Source organism: Barbatula barbatula (assembly GCF_947034865.1).
Source record: "Barbatula barbatula genome assembly, chromosome: 2".
NCBI classification, from domain to species: Eukaryota; Metazoa; Chordata; class Actinopteri; order Cypriniformes; family Nemacheilidae; genus Barbatula; species Barbatula barbatula.
Window position 1 is genome coordinate 18,543,231 of NC_136767.1, and position 20,147 is coordinate 18,563,377.

At 41.1% G+C, this 20,147-nt stretch overlaps 1 long non-coding RNA gene across 1 annotated transcript; it reads left to right on the forward strand.

Moving 5' to 3' along the window:
* Positions 1-2,402: 2,402 nt before the first annotated feature.
* Positions 2,403-4,637, forward strand: LOC306888883. Its single transcript, XR_013786141.1, has 5 exons — positions 2,403-2,501; positions 3,009-3,178; positions 3,735-3,795; positions 3,968-4,068; positions 4,336-4,637. It is a non-coding gene; the product is annotated as an uncharacterized lncRNA (long non-coding RNA).
* The last annotated feature ends 15,510 nt before the right edge of the window (positions 4,638-20,147 follow it).

Genomic DNA, 20,147 nt, shown 5'->3' on the forward strand with positions numbered 1-20,147 from the left:
CAATGTATTCATACGCTAGATCATGAATAGTATCAACAGATAACAGTTTTCTTTCTTCTATCGATATTATTTTGTTAAAAAAATTGTTGAAGCAACTAAACCAACCAAATATTTTAATCTACAGTAGGCTAGTTTATTCCTCGAAAATATGTATACATCCTAAAAACCCAACATTGCGACTTTAATGAAATAATATTCTTAGAACATTCATTTTATTTGATTGGAAGTATTTAGTTAGATCCTCAAACGTTATATAGCTACGTGTGATAAGGGAGCGTTGTCTTTATAGACCCTTGATAAAACATTAAAATGTTGCATTTAAATCTCACGCACTTTAGCACCGGTGATCGCCGGTACAGAAGGACCCCAGCAAGCAATAGCCGTCATTTCAACGTCTCGGTTAACTATAGACCAGATGTAGTCCGGTTATGTGTAACCAGCCCCGGATTGGCTAATCGGGAGCACCGGGAGAATTCCCGGTGGGCCGGTCAGTTTTTTTGGCCGCGAGGGCCGGTATTGTCATGGCACGGTTGAAATGTGGCTTTCCCTAGGCTGCCTTTACTCACAGCAGCCCTAATCTTTTTATTTATTATTTTATCGCAGCCCCACTCTTTTTTGTTTCATATTTGTTCGCAGCCCAACTCAGAGCGCAGCCTGCAGGTTAATGATGACGTGATTATCTTTTGACTCCCTGGCCCCGCCCCCGACAGCGCCACTGCAAGTTGCTCAAAATAAAAAACCGTCAGAAATAAAAATGGATGACAGAAAGCGCAAAGGCGGCGCTGAAAAGTCCAGAATAAAAAGCAAGAAAGCTCTGGAAACTGACGCGGCCAAATGTTCTAAGAAGACCACATTTTTTCTCAAAGCAAATGAAGACGACGAGACGGCCGGTAAGCTAACGTTAAGGTATTTAGGAATAGGAGCACTGCAAGGTGCTAGTGGCCGTGCAAAAGCATGTCTCAATAGGTGCAAGCTAGCTCATTGTTAGAGCGCCCGTCCCCCATTCAGACCGACGTCGGTACGAAGCCCGCGTTAATTAATGTTTTAGAGTTGTCCATTTTTCCTTGAAGCTACACTTATGCAGAGGAAAAAGAGATGAAACAATCATTAGAAATCATTGTGAAAGAAAAGTCAGATAACAGTCCAATAGTTTTATTATTTAACTAATGTTCTCATATTTGTAAAAAAATATTTGAAGTTGTAAAGCAGATGTTTATTTAAAATAAATTATAGTGTCATTAGACAGTGCAATACATTTTATTTTAATCTTTTGTAATTTATAATTTTTTCCTTATTTCAATGTTTGGATATTTATGAACACTAATTCTTAAAGAAAATAGATTCTGATACTGTCCTGTTCTAATAAATCTTCACTGTGAAGCAAAACTTAGGCTACTATATTTTTACTGAATGACAATGAATTCAAGGCTGTAGAGAACAGTGCGCTATTGCAGACTTAGGTTTTAATTATCATTATTTTAATATAGTCAGTCGTAAACTAAAGTGGGCCGGTCTAAGGCATGAAACTCCAGGGCTGAAAATGAGTCCCAATCCGGCCCTGTGTGTAACCCACTTCTAGCCCAAAGAACCTAGAATTTTGTTTAAAGTCGTTTTTGGCTAAATAACTTGTGAGATATATGATATTACATCATGTAAGCAAAATGAACAGCGTTTATAAGGTATTTGGTTTAATTTCTTTGACATGTTGAATAGCCTGAGCGTATACGCTATTTTGCTCGTCGTCAGAGCAGCTATTTGTAGCCCACACATAGTCCAAACTGAGGCACTATAGGTTTTGTCCAGGCAGCTGATTACCAGGAAGTGCATGGTTCATATCCCTTCATGTTCGCCGTCTCAACATCTACACAAATACAAGTGTTTCTTGACATGGTCTATATGTAGCCACGTTTTAGCACTAAATTGGACGGGCTACGTGTAGTCTGCTTTTAGCCCTTGGGCGAAATGTTTCCCGTCATGTTAGCATTATCAATAATATCTAAACAATAAGTGTTATTTCGTGACATCTGTAGCCACGATTTATCCCTGAATTGGACAGGCTGTGTATGGGCTAAACGAAGGCAATCTGTGGTCTAATTTCAACGACTTGGCTATAGCCCTATATTGAACCAGCTAGTCTAAAATTGTTTACATGTACAGCGTGTGGGATGCATGACATCATAACAACAAAGTAATTTTGGCCAAGTTTTAATTTGCATTATTTGTACTGTCACACATTACATTTCCCGATTAGAATTTTTTACTTTGTTAAATAAACATGCAATTACACATCCCAACCTGTAGGTAGCAATTTGCCCTAGTACTGAGACATGGCCACTGCCAACGCGAGACTTGGAAGTTGGTAGAGAATTCGGCCAGATCTCGCGATAAACAAAACCGCCGACGCCATTTTTTTAAAAACCAACACGTGAGCAGAAGCCACAGGTGTAGAAGCTAATCAACGCGATCAACAGACGGGCAAAAGGAATACGTTCAATTTTCTTGTAAGTAACTGTGTTATCTCTTTGTCATGTTTCCATTCTACATTTCATATTTTGTAGGGACCGTGAAATTTTAGCAGATAGCAGGGCTAGAGTATGCCATTTAGTGGTTATCTCAAAGCAAGGGATTTGGTTCAAAAGCACTTTGTGTTATGTTGGTTGGAAATCGCTTCATATCCCGATGGCAATCACCAAGATACGTGGTCTAAATTATTTTATATCTACTGTTGAAGTCAATTCAGTATGAATACCTCAGAACTGAAGTGATGTGATCCACGTTCTTTGATTTAAATGCACTAAAAGTTTTATTGATAATTATCCAGTGAACAAAGCACAGCAATAAATATGCATAACAAATATATATATATATATATATATATGTGTGTGTATATATATACACACATGCATGCATGCATACATACATGCTCATATTGTCATGCTAAGTTTTTGTTATGGAAGTATTTGAGTGTTGTGAGTATTTGAAATTAACACTGCCTTTGTTGCATTTAGGGTTTCAAAGAAAGGTGCTAACGCTTCTTGTTGAAATAAAAGAAGAATTAAAAAGAGTTGGCCAAAGGGTGGAAACAGACACTGGTGTCCAACTGTCTGCATTGGCCACTATGGAGGATTTCCAATGCTTGGAAAGGCAGCTGGATTGTATGGAGACCCGGGCAGCAATGGTAAAACAACAACAACATGCCCTCACTAAAGCTTTCACCTTTCATAAAGTCCAAAAATAATTTAATCTGTAATATTGAATGTGTGACAGTGCAATGGCTTGTTGCATACAGAGATAGATCTAATAGAATAGACCTTTTTGTTACGAAGTACCATAACAAAGTTTGAAACTTCAAAAATAATTGCATATTACAGTGTTAAAAAAATTCAAATTTAAATTGTCAATATAAAATTAGCGATTACAAAAAGTATCTGTGTGTATTAGAATAGTGCTGTTGATGTACAGTTGAGGTTTAAATGTTTACTTGACTACTTTTTAGTTACTACCACAGAGTTAAATTTTGGCAGACAGTATTGAGGCAGACACCGATTGTGGGGGGACCTACAGGGGGAAAAACTATTTCTCAGTGTGGGCCAGCAATCTGCTTGAATAAAGAGTTTTATAGGGCTAATGATGGAAAACTTGCAGCTCAATGGTCATTAACATTTAAGGTCAGTGCACACTTGTACACTGAAGCATATATTTCTATCTGCCTGACATTGACATTTGTTACTCAGGTGTCAAAACTGTGCAAAGTCGGTGGCAGAAATGTTAAAGACGTAGAAGGATGCTGGAAAGGTAAAGCCTTCAAAACATGCAACATAAATCAAACATTGTGGTGACCATACTCACTAATTATTCCATGTTTTCACAACAAAGTATTGTAATATTGTAAAAGTATTTCCAAAAAAATAAACAATTTGTCATGTTCGTATTTGTTACCAATTGTTAACCTTTTTTTTTGTTTTAGGGTTTTGCAAAACAGCCTCATGTCCAATTTTAATATGAAGGTGGGTGGTACGCTGCAGAAGGCAGCTTTTGAGAAGACCACTCTGTTCTCGGTCACTGCAGGTATGTGCTTGTGTTTGCATGTAAACATTGCTCCCAGAGCTTATGTCTGTCGTTTGGCTTAAAGGTGATGTATACTATCATTTTAATGATTTAATGTATTTTCTTTATGACATCAGTCTGTGTTGATATAAAAAAATTCCAAATCAGTATATATGTCAGCGCTATATTACCGAGCCCTATTATCAAATCCGTTACAATTAATGTATAAACTAAAACACGATGATGTCCAAAAAGCCTTTTATCATGCTTATTTTTTTTTCTTTGCAGATGCCGTGATGACCAACTTTCCAATGGCAACTGAATTTGAATTGAGGAATGCCATTTTAAGCAAGCACCAGGGAGAGTTGGGGGGGGGGGGTGGGGTGTAGAAAAAAATAATAATGAATCAGTTTACTATTGTTAGATTTTCTTGTTATTTGTATTATTATTGGTTGTCCTTTATTTAAAAAAATTGTAAAAAAGTTCAAATCTTAATTCATTTGATTTTGTTGTAACAAATATATTATTTCTTAAGTTTTCCATTTTGTCTTTTTTACAATTGTTGGTTTTATTAATAAAGGCTTTATATTTAATTTGTTTGTATTAATTGCTATTTATGAGAAGAACATGTTAAATTTAGTTAACAAAAAATATTTTGGGTATTGTGTGGTTATCTATTATGTAGGCATTCATAATCTGTCTATTTGATGATTATGGTTAGACGTATTAAATTTTCCCTGACAGCCAAAATTCAGCTTTGTTGTAACTTAGAGACCCAAATTCACCGTCTATTAGACGTCTACGTGTATTCGTTTAATAGCGGTCTATTTGATGACTAGGCTATTCTGTGGCTATAGTTGTACGTCTATTAAATTTTCACTGACAGCCCAAATTGAGCCTTGTTTTAGCTTAGAGACCCAAATTCACCGTCTTTTAGACGTCTACGTGTATTCGTTTAATAGCGGTCTATTTGATGACTAGGCTATTCTTCGGTAATGATTAGACGTCTATTAACTTTTCACTGACAGCCCAAATTTAGCCTTGTTTTAGCCTAGACGTCTGGGCTGGGTTTAGACGGCTAATAGACGTCTTTTAAACCAAAAATTGCTTGCTGGGACAGCACGACATTTTCGGCCAAAATCCCAAACCTTGTTTTTGTTGTTATAATCAATTTGTTTCAAAACCTTATTCTTTATATGCAAGATACGAATTCCATGTGCAAATCTCAAATTAGCCTAAAGGTACCGCACACGTTGTCGAGGATGAAAATCCAAGGACCAAGGATAGAAGGTTGTTCCTTTACATCACATATGTCAGAGTCAAGGCCCGCGGGCCACATCCGGCCCGCGAGAAGGTTTTTTACGGCCCCTGGGATGATCTTGATTTATTATTAGAACCGGCCCGCAGACCGCAGCAAGCCGGCAGCCCGCAGATCTTTTACACGCACCAATACTACATTTCCCACAATGCAACGGTGACGCACCGAGCAGTAGGCTGCTTCATCTCAATATTTATTGGCACAGCAGTCGTCAGCATCACAGTAAAATTAACTTTCAGATACCCATCAAAAATGGCAAAACGGAAGGTGGACACTGAGAACCGGGGGTTTCAAACAAGGTGGGAGTCGGAGTATATGTTCACGGAGGTAGCTGGAAAACCTGTGTGTCTTCTGTGTGGAGAAAGTGTGGCGGTACTGAAAGAGTATAATCTGAGACGACATTATGAAACGAAACACGCGGACAAAAACAAGAATATGGACATGGAACAAAGGCTACAAAAGGCAGAGGAATTAAAACGAGGCCTCAAATCTCGACAGGCTCTGTTCAAAAAAGCCAAATTACAAGGCCAGGCTGCTGTCAAGGCCAGTTTTATTTTGGCAGAAGAGATCGCTAAATCAGCCCGGCCATTTACGGAGGGGGATTTCATCAAAAACTGCATGATTAAAGTTTGTGACGAAGTTTGCCGAGAAAAAAGGCAACTCTTTTTAAATGTGAGTCTGAGCAGAAACACCATTGCCTCTGAGTAACACTGTATGTAACATTTTAATCATATACCATGTTTTTGGTTGTTTTAGCAGCTACACTAATCATATTTCTGTGGTGAAACAGAATAGATTTTAAATTCATTTTACATGGCTATTATTCATAATATAATTCGTAAAATTCATCAAACAGGTCAGAGAGTGTTTAATTTAAATTCAGATTAAAAATATAACAATTACTTTGACCATAACACGACTGTTTCACCCTCAACCTCAAACAAGTGAACATTACTGTGCAATCACATATTTAGAGCCATAAGAAAATATTGCTTTATTTATCTGATCATATTGGAATATATTTGTTAGGTTTTCAGTAGGTTCAATTAGGTTCACTAGACTATATGCGTCATTTAAAAATTTTTCAATGAACATTCGAACAGTCCGGCCCTCGGCTTGTAGCTAAATTTTTTATTTGGCCCTCCGTCCATTTGACTTTGACACCCCTGCTTTACATGGTTTAAGAACATTTTATAGCTGCCGTCAAAGTCAACACATATATTTTCGTTCAATATGGTTCACAGTTAAAATATAAATATATATGAGAGATTAAAATCATATGTTTGAAATAAATAATGTCTCATGGCTAATTTCATGTTTATTTCGTTTTGGTAAAAACTTTGTGGAAAAGGTGGGAACTTATTTTTTGTTCCGTGTGGAACTTATCATTTTTTGTTGTTATGTGGACACGGTATGGGTGCACTCGCAAGGATCGGAGAGATATGTGCGGCGATTTGAGAGTCATCTGTCTCAAAATTCGCGGAAGATTGTAATAAGTTGTTGGTGAAGCGTAAAGATGAAGTTTACCCTCTCGAGTCTATGCGGCCAATGAGGTATATTTGTCTTTACTTGTCATTTATTTGTGTTACGCATATGCATTTGTAACAAGCTAACCAAGATATTATTTTACATGGCATAAATGTATGCTTTATTTTTCAGTTTTTTATGTGATTTTATTTTGCATTGCCTGCAAGTATGTCAAGAATTTAAGGTTTATTTATGTTTCTGTGTTTTATTTATACCAGTTCTGACGGCAATGTGAACGAGCAATAAGGGGACATGTAAAGACATGTTTGAAGACCTTGTCATCGAATAAATGCCCGTTAAAACCCAAGAACGACTTGAGCCTTTATTAAACCTCGAGGGGAGTAGCAGTCAGAACTCAACCTGCTCCGTACGTGCTGGAGGAGAAGATAGCGGTGCCAGTTACAACGGAGCCAGCATCGTTAACAACGCTCGCGAGCATCAAAGGCAACACAGACTGGTGCACGGAAAACCCGACAAGTGGCAACCAGAGTCCAGATGTGTCGTGGGGTCAAGCTACAAGGAAGTAACACATTTAAACAAGTTAAATGTTAAGAAGTAGTTTAATTCTGCTAACGTTAAGGGGACTCTAAAGTATTAAAGGCGGGTTATGTGCATGCAATTCAAGTTTAAGTGTATGTTTATTATTTTGAAAGGTAATTATTCTAATTCCAAGTCTAATCACAAGTACTTTGCTCAGTTAAAGGTGCCTTATGGCATTTTAAAGGGCAAGTAAAATTGTTTATTTTACATTGAAGGTAATTTCTGAGGTGAAAACAGTCAATAATTTGCACTAAGGTGTTTTAACACATTTAAGTTAATACTAACAGAGTTCATATTTACAGTTAAGAGTATTATATCTGTAGTTGTTCACAATAATTTAGGTATTCTTACATCTTCACAAAAACTGATCTTAAGTCAATACACATACATCAGCTCAAGTAGTGAAATGGCTGAGCCTGAAGTCCAAGGAAACGAAGCAGTGAAATTACAGGAGCAAGCAAGTCCTGATGAAGAAAATGTAGACTTAAGCCCACAGCAAGAGGCAAATACAAGTCAAGTAGCTGAAGAAGATGCTTTGAGAAAAGGCCAAAGAACCAGAAAGCTTACTGAAAAGGGCCAAGCTCTACACGAAGATAGAGTGAATAAGCTTCAGTGTCGCTTTAAGACCAATTATGACAAATGGAAAGCTATTGTCAAACAAGCTAAGAGAGCACTCGATGGACCTAGCACTGCAACCTTACAGGACCACATCGTAAGGGTCCAAAATGCTTTAGGTGAAGTAAAGCAAAGTTATCACGAATTGAGCAGCTACGACACTCCGGACAGTGATACCCGTCGTCGAGTAGACACATGTCATGCTGTTTCTGTAAGGATAATAGAACATGCAGTTGAGATTCTTAAAGAAAACGAAAGTGGTAAATACACAGCTAAAAGGTCAACTCACTGGAGTGAGGCTGGCTTTGTGTTCCAATCAGCAGCATCTCACATGTCCAAACGCACGGGTAGTGCAATCACACGTTCGAGCCATTCAAGCAAGTAATCTGCGAAGAAACAAGAAGCAGCAGCAGAACTGGCAGCAACTGAAGCCACCTTGAAAGTGATGCAAGAAACGGAGCGTGAGCAAAGGCAACTTGAAAATCTTGAAGTTGAAAACAGAAAAAGACTTGCACGACAAGAAGCGGAAAATGCTGAAAAACAATTCCCATTAGAAGAAAAGAGAAGGCAGATAGAACGCTGGGAGACTGTCAAGAAAATGGAAGCCGCCAAAGCGCGTCTGAAAGTCTACGAACAAGAATCAACTTCAGATGAAGAAATATCAGACCTTCTACACAGTGAGTCCAAGCGGAAAGAAGCGGCACCTTACCTGGTTAGTTTCCTTATCACATTACACAACTCACTGCTAATCCGCAACAACGCACTGTGCCACAAGAGGCCACAAGTCGGCAACATACTACAAATGCTACACAAGAAGATAGCACTGCTGCATTAGCCAGAGTGTTGGCGGAATCAATCAACATAAGTCGTTTACCAGTACCAGAACCTTCAGTCTTTATTAGAGACCCACTCAAGTACAAGGATTGGGAAATGTCTTTTCAAACCCTGATAGACAGGAAGAACATCCCTGTAAATGAAAAGCTCTACTACCTCCGCAGGTATGTTGGTGGGCCAGCAAGAAAGGCAATTGAGAGCTACTTTCTGTTGGGAACGGACACAGCTTATTTTGCAGCATGGGACATTTTAGAGGAAAGGTATGGAAGCTCATTTGTTATCGCCAAAGCCTTCAGGGATAAGCTAATATCATGGCCAAGGATTGGACCAAAGGGTAGTGCTGAATTACGAGAGTTCTCAGACTTTCTCAGAGGCTGTGAAGCAGCAATGTTCCAGATGAAGAATCTTGAAGTTCTCAACGACTGCAGTGAAAACCAGAAAATGCTCAGCAAGCTTCCAGATTGGTTAACAGCAAGATGGAATAGAAAGGTCATTGAGACTCAAGAGCAAAGTGGGTCATTTCCAACATTTAGCAACTTTGTCACAAGAGAGGCCAAAATAGCGTGCAATCCAGTAACGTCGCTTCATGCACTTAAGGCAAGTGACTCAGAAAAAACTAAGTTCCCAAAGACCCGACGTGTTGACGCAAAGGTGCTAGCAAGCAGTTCAATAGAGAACCCAGACATTAAGAGGTGTATCTTCTGTGAAAAGCATTCATGTTTGCCGAAGGTTCATGGACAAGTCAATTACCGACCGAGTCAAGTTTGTACAAACAAGGGGCTTGTGCTTTGGATGTCTCAGCCCTGGTCACCATTCAAGGAAATGTGAAAGGAGAAGTGTTTGTAACACATGCAAAGGAAAGCATCCAACATGCTTACATCAGGAACGTGACAAGGAGGTCAAAAAGACAAGGATGCTGACAAGGAACAAAAGGACACAAGGGAAACCAAACAACCAAGTAAAGAAACACCAAACGAGGCAATATCCAACCGTATTGTACAAAACACTAACAGTGATCTCACATTCACAATCATTCCAGTTTGGTTGTCCACAACAAGTGATCCAGAGCATGAGGTTCTTGTTTATGCCCTTCTGGACAGTCAGAGCGACACTACATTCGTTCTTCAAGAGAAGGCAGACGCTCTAGTCACAGAATAGAAACAAGTGCAGTTAAAACTTTCTACACTGTCATCCAGGGACACAGTTATTGCAAGTAAAAGGTTATTTGGGTTACAAGTCAGAGGCTTCTACACATCCAAGAGAATACCTCTCCCAACAACATACACAAGAGACTTTATCCCTGCCATTCCAAGTCATATTCCTACACCTAAGACAGCAAGAGCATGGCCTCACCTAGAGAACCTTGCTGAAGAGATCGCTCCCATGATAGAGTGCGATGTCGACCTGCTTATAGGGTACAACTGTTCGCAAGCTCTGCTACCCAGAGAAGTGGTGTCAGTAAAGGACAATGAACCATTCGCTCAAAGAACAGACCTTGGCTGGACTATAATCGGCGGTACTGATCCCTGTGTGGACTATGCTGACGCTATAGGAAGCAGCCACAGAGTTATAGTCAAAGAAGTGACACCTTCTGTTCAGTCACCAAAACCCTTAGCAAATGATGTCATGTACGTCTGTCGTACACAAGTCAAAGAGCTAGTCACACCACTAGATGTGATCAAGGTACTGGAGTCTGACTTCAATGAACGTCGCGTGGAGGACTCTCACTTCTCCCAAGAGGATCTGCGTTTCATTTCCATAATGGAGGAAGGAGTGAAAATGAAAGCAAATGGTCACTGTGAGTTGCCCTTCCCTTTAAGAAGTACAAACCAAATCTGCCAGACAATAAAATCTGTTCCGAACACCGACTCAAATGTCTAAGGAAAAGATTTGAGAAAGACATGCAATATCACAAAGACTATGCAAAATTCATGAATGAAACAATAACGTGTGGAGATGCGGAAAAGGTTCCACCTGACGAACTGGACAATAGGCCCTCCTGGTACATCCCTCACCATGGGGTTTACCACCCCCAGAAACCTGGAAAAATAAGAGTCGTGTTCGACTGTTCGGCAAAGTACGAAGGTGTGTCATTAAATGACTTTCTGCTCACTGGGCCGGAGTTGACCAACACCCTGGTTGGTGTTCTATGCCGGTTTCGTAAGGGTCAAGTAGCGGTGATGTGTGACATAGAACACATGTTTCATCAATTTCATGTCAAGCCAGAAGAACCTTTGTGGCGCCTTTCGTCCTACTCGGGAAACAAATACTTCAACAGATGTGTCGGGAGAAGATTGACTGGGATGAGCCACTGTCGAATGAGCTAAGGTCACAGTGGGAGTCCTGGTTCTTGGATTTGCAGAATTTGGCCGATGTCAAGATTAAGCGATGCTACCTACCAGTAGATTTCAAGACAGTTCACAAGTATGAAGTCCACCATTTTTCAGATGCAAGTGTCACAGGGTATGGAGTCTGTACTTATCTAAGAGCAACGAGCACAACAGGACAGATACACTGCGCCCTAGTCATGGCAAAGGCCAGAGTATTCCCCACAACGGTAACCACTGTGCCAAGACTCGAGCTATCCATAGCAGTTATAGCAGTACGCACAAGTGACATGCTCAGAGGAGAATTGGAGCTTGAAGACGCCCAAGAATTCTTTTGGACAGATTCCAATGTCGTATTAGGATACATTAACAATGAAGCGAGACGGTTTCATGTATTCGTGGAAAATCGCAAGGAAAGTACAAACCCAACACAGTGGAAATACGCTTAAGGCAAAAGAGCTCATTGCTTCCAATTGGTTCAGTGGTCCAAAGTTTCTCTGGCAGGAAGAGCTTCCAAGCGGTGAGGTTAAGGTGAGAGAACTTGATAACAGAGATCCAGAAGTGCGCAGGGTCATTGTGCACCAGACCTCAACCAAACCAGATTTGCTCACTAATCGCTTTTCAAAGTTTTCAAGCTGGACAAGACTAGTGAAAGCAATCGCCAGACTCCAAAGATTTCTCAAGGAGTTTAAGGGTACAATACAGAGAACCAATGAAACCACAAGTCTCGAGGAAAGACAGGATGCGGAGCTTATCATCATGCTCATTGTACAAAGGGAAATCTTCTCCAAAGAGATCAGTGATCTTGAGTCACAAAGAGACATGACCAAAGACAAAACCAGTAGGTTGTACCGACTCAATCCCTACTTGGACCACGGGGGCATCCTTAGAGTGGGAGGTCGATTAGTGCATGCTGCAATGCATCCACACATCAAACATCCAGTCATCCTACCAAAAAACAACCACATAACAAGGTTACTGATTGATCACTATCACAGAAAGGTGCAACATCAGGGGCATGGCATGACCATAAACGAGACCATAAACGAGTTGAGATCAAATGGTATCTGGATCCTCGGATGTAGTCAAGCTGTGTCATCAGTCATCTACCATTGCGTCAAGTGCAGAAGGTTTAGACGTCACCCTGAAGAACAGAAAATGGCAGACTTGCCGCGTGAGAGAATGGAGATAACTCCTCCTTTCACGTATAGTTGGATGGATTGTTTTGGTCCATTTTACATCAAAGAAGGTCGAATGGAGCTGAAACGTTATGGACTATTGTTCACATGCTTGTGCTCTCGCGCAGTGCACATAGAGTTACTTGATGATCTATCAACCGATGCATTCATCAACTCACTTCGCGCTTTCATTGCCCTACGTGGAAATGTTCGCCAACTTCAATCAGATCAAGGCACCAATTTTGTTGGAGCGAGGCGTGAATTCCTGGAAGCAGTAAAGGGAATGGATCAAGAATGCCTTAAAAAACTAGGATGCGATTTTGTCATGAATCCTCCTTCTGCTAGCCATATGGGTGGAGTTTGGGAAAGGCAAATCCGGACGATCCGAAGTGTGTTAACTTCCCGAACACTCGACAGTTCATCCTTACGGACGTATCTTTACGAAGTGATGGGAATCATAAACAGCCGACCTATGACAGCACACTTACTCAGTGACCCAACAGGTCCTCAGCCTCTTACGCCCAACTTACTTCTGACAATGAAGTCCTCAATAATCTTGCCTCCACCTGGAAATTTCGTAAAGGAAGACCTCTACCTCCGCAAGAGATGGCGTAGAGTCCAATACCTTGCCAATGAATTTTGGCACAGATGGAAAAAGGAGTACCCATTGAGTTTACAAGAAAGACAGAAATGGCACAAGACAAGGAGAAATGCGAAAGTCAATGAAATAATAATTGTTCAAGACGACACTGCACCCAGAAATGCATGGAAGCTGGCTAAAGTCACCGCTGTGTATCAAGCTGAAGATGGATGTGTGCGGTAGGTCCAGTTATTGATAAGCAACTCAGCACTAGATGATCAAGGAAAGAGACTCAAGCAAACCAGTCTATCTGGAGAGACCTATCCACAAGACAGTCACATTACTTGAAGCTGACTAATATGACTTTATAACTTACAGTAATCGCTCACACATAGTTCATTGGTTGAAATCACAAGTGATTTAGTGGAAGTGTAGCTGCCGTCAAAGTCAACCCATATATTTTCGTTCAATATGGTTCACAGTTAAAATATAAATATATATGAGAGATTAAATTCATATGTTTGAAATAAATAATGTCTCATGGCTAATTTCATGTTTATTTCTTTTTGGTAAAAACTTTGTGGAAAAGGTGGGAACTTATTTTTTGTTCCGTGTGGAACTTATCATTTTTTGTTGTTATGTGGACGCGGTATGGGTGCACTCGCTAGGATCGGAGAGATATGTGCGGCGATTTGCGAGTCATCTGTCTCAAAGTTCGCGGTCTATGCGGCCAATGAGGTATATTTGTCTTTACTTGTCATATATTTGTGTTACGCATATGCATTTGTAACAAGCTAACCAAGATATTATTTTACATGGCATAAATGTATGCTTTATTTCTCAGTTTTTTATGTGATTTTGTTTTGTATTGCCTGCAAGTATGTAAAGAATTTAAGGTTTATTTATGTTTCTGTGTTTTATTTATACCAGTTCTGACGGCAATGTGAATGAGCAATAAGGGGACATGTAAAGACATGTTTGAAGACCTTGTCATCGAATAAATGCCCGTTAAAACCCAAGAACGACTTGAGCCTTTATTAAACCTCGAGGGGAGTAACATTTTATATAATTACTGAATCTTTTTAAGGATTTTTTTTACATTCTTAACAGGGTATAATTTTACTCTAGTCTACGACTGTTATGTTTTGTGATAGTATCTTGCTTGTCCTGAGACCAGTGGCGCAAAAAGTGGGTATGAGCTATATGCGGCGCCGCACCATGGGGGGCGCCAACGCGATGGTTTAAAAATGTGAAATAATAAAAGTTATATACATTTTTATAAAATTTATATAGGTTATTGTATATATATAAAAGTTACATACATTTAAGAGGACTAACAGGCTAGGCGGCACCGGTGCCCTCATAAGATTCCATCATATAATTTATTTAGACATAGAAGGGTAATATCGCGAGTGGGCGGGGCGCCGTGAGTTACGTTAAGTACGCAGTAACGTTGGTGAGTTGTCGTTGAAATTTGAATTTGAAAAAGATGGACAAACCAAAAAAGCTGTCGGGGGCTAAAAATAGAAAAAGAAAGATGGAAAAAGGAGACGTCCTGTCAAGGGATGCGACAGCAGCTAAATACGTGGATGGTGAAAGGCAACAGGTAGGATTCAAAATGTGACGTCTATTCTTGCAAATACAATATTCATGTTAACAGACTAACGTTAGCTAGCGAGCTTGCTGAGCAACCGACCGTGGAATAATGAATAAATTTTTCTACCAAACTTGGAGGCTTGCAAATATAAATATTGCCTGCAAGTGTTTGCTAACTTAATGCAAAATAATGTTGCTGCTGATATCTACATTTAGATTTTGGTTAAACCCTATTGTACCAATGCCATGCATGACATATCTAAATTTTATTGAAGTAAAATAAGAACTGGTAAATATAAGGTAGCATGCACAATAAATGACTAGAAGCTGGAAAACATTCCTTATGCAATAAGGCTGGTTTATCATGGATTTTATTTTACCATTAGCTTCATGTAAGCTCAGCTGTGCTGTCAGACACACAGGCTGCTTTACATCTGCTGGGTGACATGGAAGCTGCAAGGGCCACATTTCTCCTTCTTTAAAGATCTGTGTTATATGTGTATGTATGTATGTATGTATATATCAGCACAGACCTTTAAACAGAGAGAGATGTGACCCTGTAATTACTTTTCTATATGTATGTATGTGTGTGTCATATTTGTACTTTTTAAAATCCCAAATGTTAATGCAATTTCAACAGCAGCACAACCTTACTGAATAATAGTTCTCTTATCTGATGCCATCCCTAGGCTGATTTAAAAAATTAATTTAGGCTGCTATATTTAACAGCAAAGTTCATTTTATTCAGGTGTGAGGATGGTGGATTAGGAAAGACAGGGGAAAGCAACAGGTAGGTCTAACATTAGGTGGAAGTGTAGAGGGAGCTTGATACCAACTTGATACCAACAGATTAATGTCTTAATATTATTAATATGGAAAAGGTAGGGGTGTAATGGTTCACAAAATTCAGGGTTCGGTTCGACACAATACACTTGTGTCACATTTCGGTACGTTTTAGATACGGCAAAAAGAAAGAAATGGCAGAGAAATTTCCATGAATACATTTTTATATATTTGTGTCCATATAATTATGGTAGGCTTACAGTAGCTGTCTGATATACTTTTTAAATAAACCTTTATTATTTCAAGCCCATACATGATCTTTTAAAAGCCCATACATGATCTTTTAAAAGCACACTTTTTTATTTAGGGGGGCGCCAAACCTGTTTCTGCATACCCCCCTAGCACTGAGTAGTTGCGCCCCTGCCTGAGACATTCAACTATCCACTGACCATCAGAAAACGCCCTTCGGGTCTTTACTTTTGCAGTATCTTTTGCATATTTGACCCCTGCCCAGCAGTGACTGTGTGATATTGAGACTGATCTTCACAGTTGCACAGTCAGGAAAATTAAAAGACTAAGAGACAATTAAGAGAGAACTATTTACAAACATTCATAGAACACAGTACAGTACACTCAGCATAAAGTCGGGTGTATGTAAACCTTTAAACAGAATGAATGGTGTAAATTGTTATTATTTTGTATTATTATTATCATGTATGCTGTATATCTTATTTACCATCTGCAATACATATCTTGTATCTTTCTGTCCAGTGACAGTAGGCGCCTAGAGTTTGCCAGTGCAATTAAAAACAAGAGAGAAAAGTATCTTGCGTTTGGATTTAAGCTCATGAATTGTTACAGCAGATATAACATAAACTGGTAGGCTATACCACAGTCTTTTTACTGGGAAGAAGATTCATGTATCAATCAGATTGTGTTTTAAATTTAATTCACGCAAGGATTTGTGCAATGTTTTGAATACACTTAAGAGATGCACTCTATAATATTGCTTTAAATGTATGTATTTGTACATATAGACCATGTTTCTGTGTGTTGTGCATACTATGCCCCTGTAAAATAAATGGATGCATGATGCCCCACATGACACAACTAAACGAACATTATCGTTTGTTTTAGATATAATACAATGTGTATACACGATTTAAGGTTTAAAATGCTGTATTTTTCACATACCTAGCATGTTCGTTTCTCCCTCCTCTCTGAAACACACAGATGTTTTACAAAAGGTCATCGCTCTGAAAAGCGAGGTGTGCTATGATTCGCCAGTTAACCAGCGCATAGTGATTGATCGAATACCTCAAGCGTGTGACAGAAATTGTTTTTATAACAGTCTGCAAACGTCTGGGTTGCTCAAGTTTAGGAATAGTAATGGTGTCCCATTCTTGTCTAATACAGGCTTCTAGTTGCTCAACTGTCTTAGGTCTTCTTTGTCGCATCTTCCTCTTTATGATGCGCCAAATGTTTTCTATGGGTGAAAGATCTGGACTGCATGCTGGCCATTTCAGTAGCCGGATCCTTCTTCTACGCAGCCATGATGTTGTAATTGATGCAGTATGTGGTCTGGCATTGTCATGTTGGAAAAATGCAAGGTCTTCCCTGAAAGAGACTACGTCTGGATGGAAGCATATGTTGTTCTAAAACTTGGATATATCTTTCAGCATTGATGGTGCCTTTCCCGACGTGTAAGCTGCCCATGCCACACGCACTCATGTAACCCTATACCAACAGAGATGCAGGTTTCTGAACTGAGCACTGATAACAACTTGAGTTGTCCTTGTCCTCTATAGTCCGGATGACATGGCGTCCCAGTTTTCCAAAAAGAACGTCTGACCACAGAACAGTTTTCCACTTTGCCACAGTCTATTTTAAATGAACCTTGGCCCAGAGAAAATGCCTTGGCTACTGGATTATGTTTAGATGTGGCGTATTTTTTGACCTATAGAGTTTTAGCTGGCAACAGCGAATGGCACGGTGGATTGTGTTCACCGACAATGCTTTCTGCAAGTATTCCTGAGCCCATGTTGTGATTTCCATTACAGTAGCATTCCTGTATGTGATGCAGTGCCGTCTAAGGGCCCGAAGATCACGGGAATCCAGTATGGTTTTCCGTCTTTGACCCTTACGCACAGAGATTGTTCCATCAATTGTTGGATGATACTATGCACTGTAGATGATTGTCGTGAACGTGGAGGGTGGAAGAACCCAAGTGCAGGCAGACACTGGGAGGGAGGGGTTAACACAAGACTTTAATAATCACACTAGAACAAAAACACCCACGATGGGAAAAACACTGACCAAACTAAAATCCAAAACTGAAAACAAAGACTTCCCACAAGGGGGGCAAAAAGAAACAACAAGGAATAACACTAAGCACTATACAAACAGGGTACAAGAACATGAACTTTACCAGGGAACAAGTAAAGCATTCAATGAACGAGCACAGGACAATGAACACGAGGATGTCTTATAGGGGAACAAACACAGGATAATTAACAAGGGGCAGGTGCAGGTACTGAAACACTCAGGGAAGGTTAACGAGACAAAAGGGCGGGAAACACTGACGAGACACGAGAAAGCACATAGCAAGTCAGAATCAAAACAAAGCCATGTCTTTCTCACACAAAACCTAAGGCTATGCCATGACTCCGCTGCAAGACCAAGAATAAACATGACATGATAGCGGAATCATGACATAAGCCCCCCCTTAAATGAACACCTCCAGGTGTTCATCAAGGGGTAGACTGACAAGACAAGGCAGACTGGGACAACGACAAGACAAGGCAAAACATACTAAACAAGATTAGGGGCAGACAAGAATACATAACAACAGGGTTGGGGTGACATAATAAAAATAACAAACAAGGGAGGGGGGGAGGGGGAACAACAAAGTTAATGGGGGGAACAAATGAGTCAAAGGGGGGAAGTCCAAAGGGGTTGGGACAAGGGGGAACAGTCTTTGTCCCTGGCGCTCGGAAGTGCGGAGTCCCAGGGGACTTAGGGGACACCCTGGGGGGCGGCGCTCGAGAGCGCGGAGTCCCAGAGGTTCTGGGAGGGACCGACTGGCAGGCCGGCTGAGCAACAGGACTTGACGCCGGCTGGAATGCCGGCTGAGGAACATGTCAACTTGGCACTTGACTTGAGACCACCGGACTTGGCACTTGACTTGAGACCACCGGACTTGGCACTTGACTCGAGACCACCGGACTTGGCACTTGACTCGAGACCACCGGACTTGGCACTTGACTCGAGACCACCGGACTTGGGACCGCCCTCCGTTGCCTCTTCTTCTTCAGCCGAGCCACCCGTCTGGTGGTCGGCAGTAGGAAGGAGGTGAATGGCGTAGCTGTCTCCGGGTTGGAGGCCTCTGACGAGGACCCCAGGGATTCTCGCCTTCCCCTCTTGCCACCAAGGCTGACTGCGGGTGGGGAGACTGTAGGAGGTGGTGCGGTGGAGGTCGCAGAGGGTGAGGAGAGGCCCACAGCCCCGATTTGCAGGGTACGGCCCTCGGGGATAGCGGCCAGCGGGGGGGGAAAGACTGGGTTGAGCTGAGACACTGGGCTCTGGCCGATTCATGGCATACCTGATCAGGTCAGTGAAGCCCAGCGGTCTCAGCATTTGCATCTCCCACCCCGCTAGAGGTTGGTTGAGGCCGCCATTGAACAGGACCATCTGTTCCTGCTCACTGTAAACCATCTCCCCTGCCACCTCAAAAAAGCGGTTTACGTCAGAGTGCCCCTGACGTAAACACAGGAGGCGACGAGCCTGGGTCGCTCGCCTTGCCTCCAATCTGCCTGCTGGGTTCTGCTTTGGATCGTTCATTCTGTCGTGAACGTGGAGGGTGGACGTGGTGGAAGAACCCAAGTGCAGGCAGACATGGGGATGAAGGGGTTAACACAAGCAGTCTCAGCATTTGCATCTCCCACCCCGCTAGAGGTTGGTTGAGGCCGCCATTGAACAGGACCATCTGTTCCTGCTCACTGTAAACCATCTCCCCTGCCACCTCAAAAAAGCGGTCCGCAAACTCTAAAACGTCAGAGTGCCCCTGACGTAAACACAGGAGGCGACGAGCCTGGGTCGCTCGCCTTGCCTCCAATCTGCCTGCTGGGTTCTGCTTTGGATCGTTCATTCTGTCGTGAACGTGGAGGGTGGACGTGGTGGAAGAACCCAAGTGCAGGCAGACATGGGGATGAAGGGGTTAACACAAGACTTTAATAATCACACTAGAACAAAAACACCCAGGATGGGAAAAACACTGACCAAACTAAAATCCAAAACTGGAAACAAAGACTTCCCACAAGGGGGCAAAAAGAAACAACAAGGAATAACACTAAGCACTATACAAACATGGTACAAGAACATGAACTTTACCAGGGAACAAGTACAGCATACAATGAACGAGTACAGGACAATGAACACGAGGATGTCTTATAGGGGAACAAACACAGGATAATTAACAAGGGGCAGGTGCAGGTACTGAAACACTCAGGGAAGGTTAACGAGACAAAAGGGCGGGAAACACATGACATGATAGCGGAATCATGACAGATGATGATGCTTCTAACTCTTTGCAATTTTTCTCTGAGAAACTCCTTTCTGATATTGCTCCACTATTTTTCGCCGCAGCATTGGGGGAATTGGTGATCCTCCGCCCATCTTGACTTCTGAGATACACAAAAAGAGTCTTTTTATACCCAATCATGTTGCCAATTGACCCAATAAGTTGCAAATTGGTCCTCCAGCTGTTCATTATATGTACATTTAACTTTTCCGGCCTCTTATTG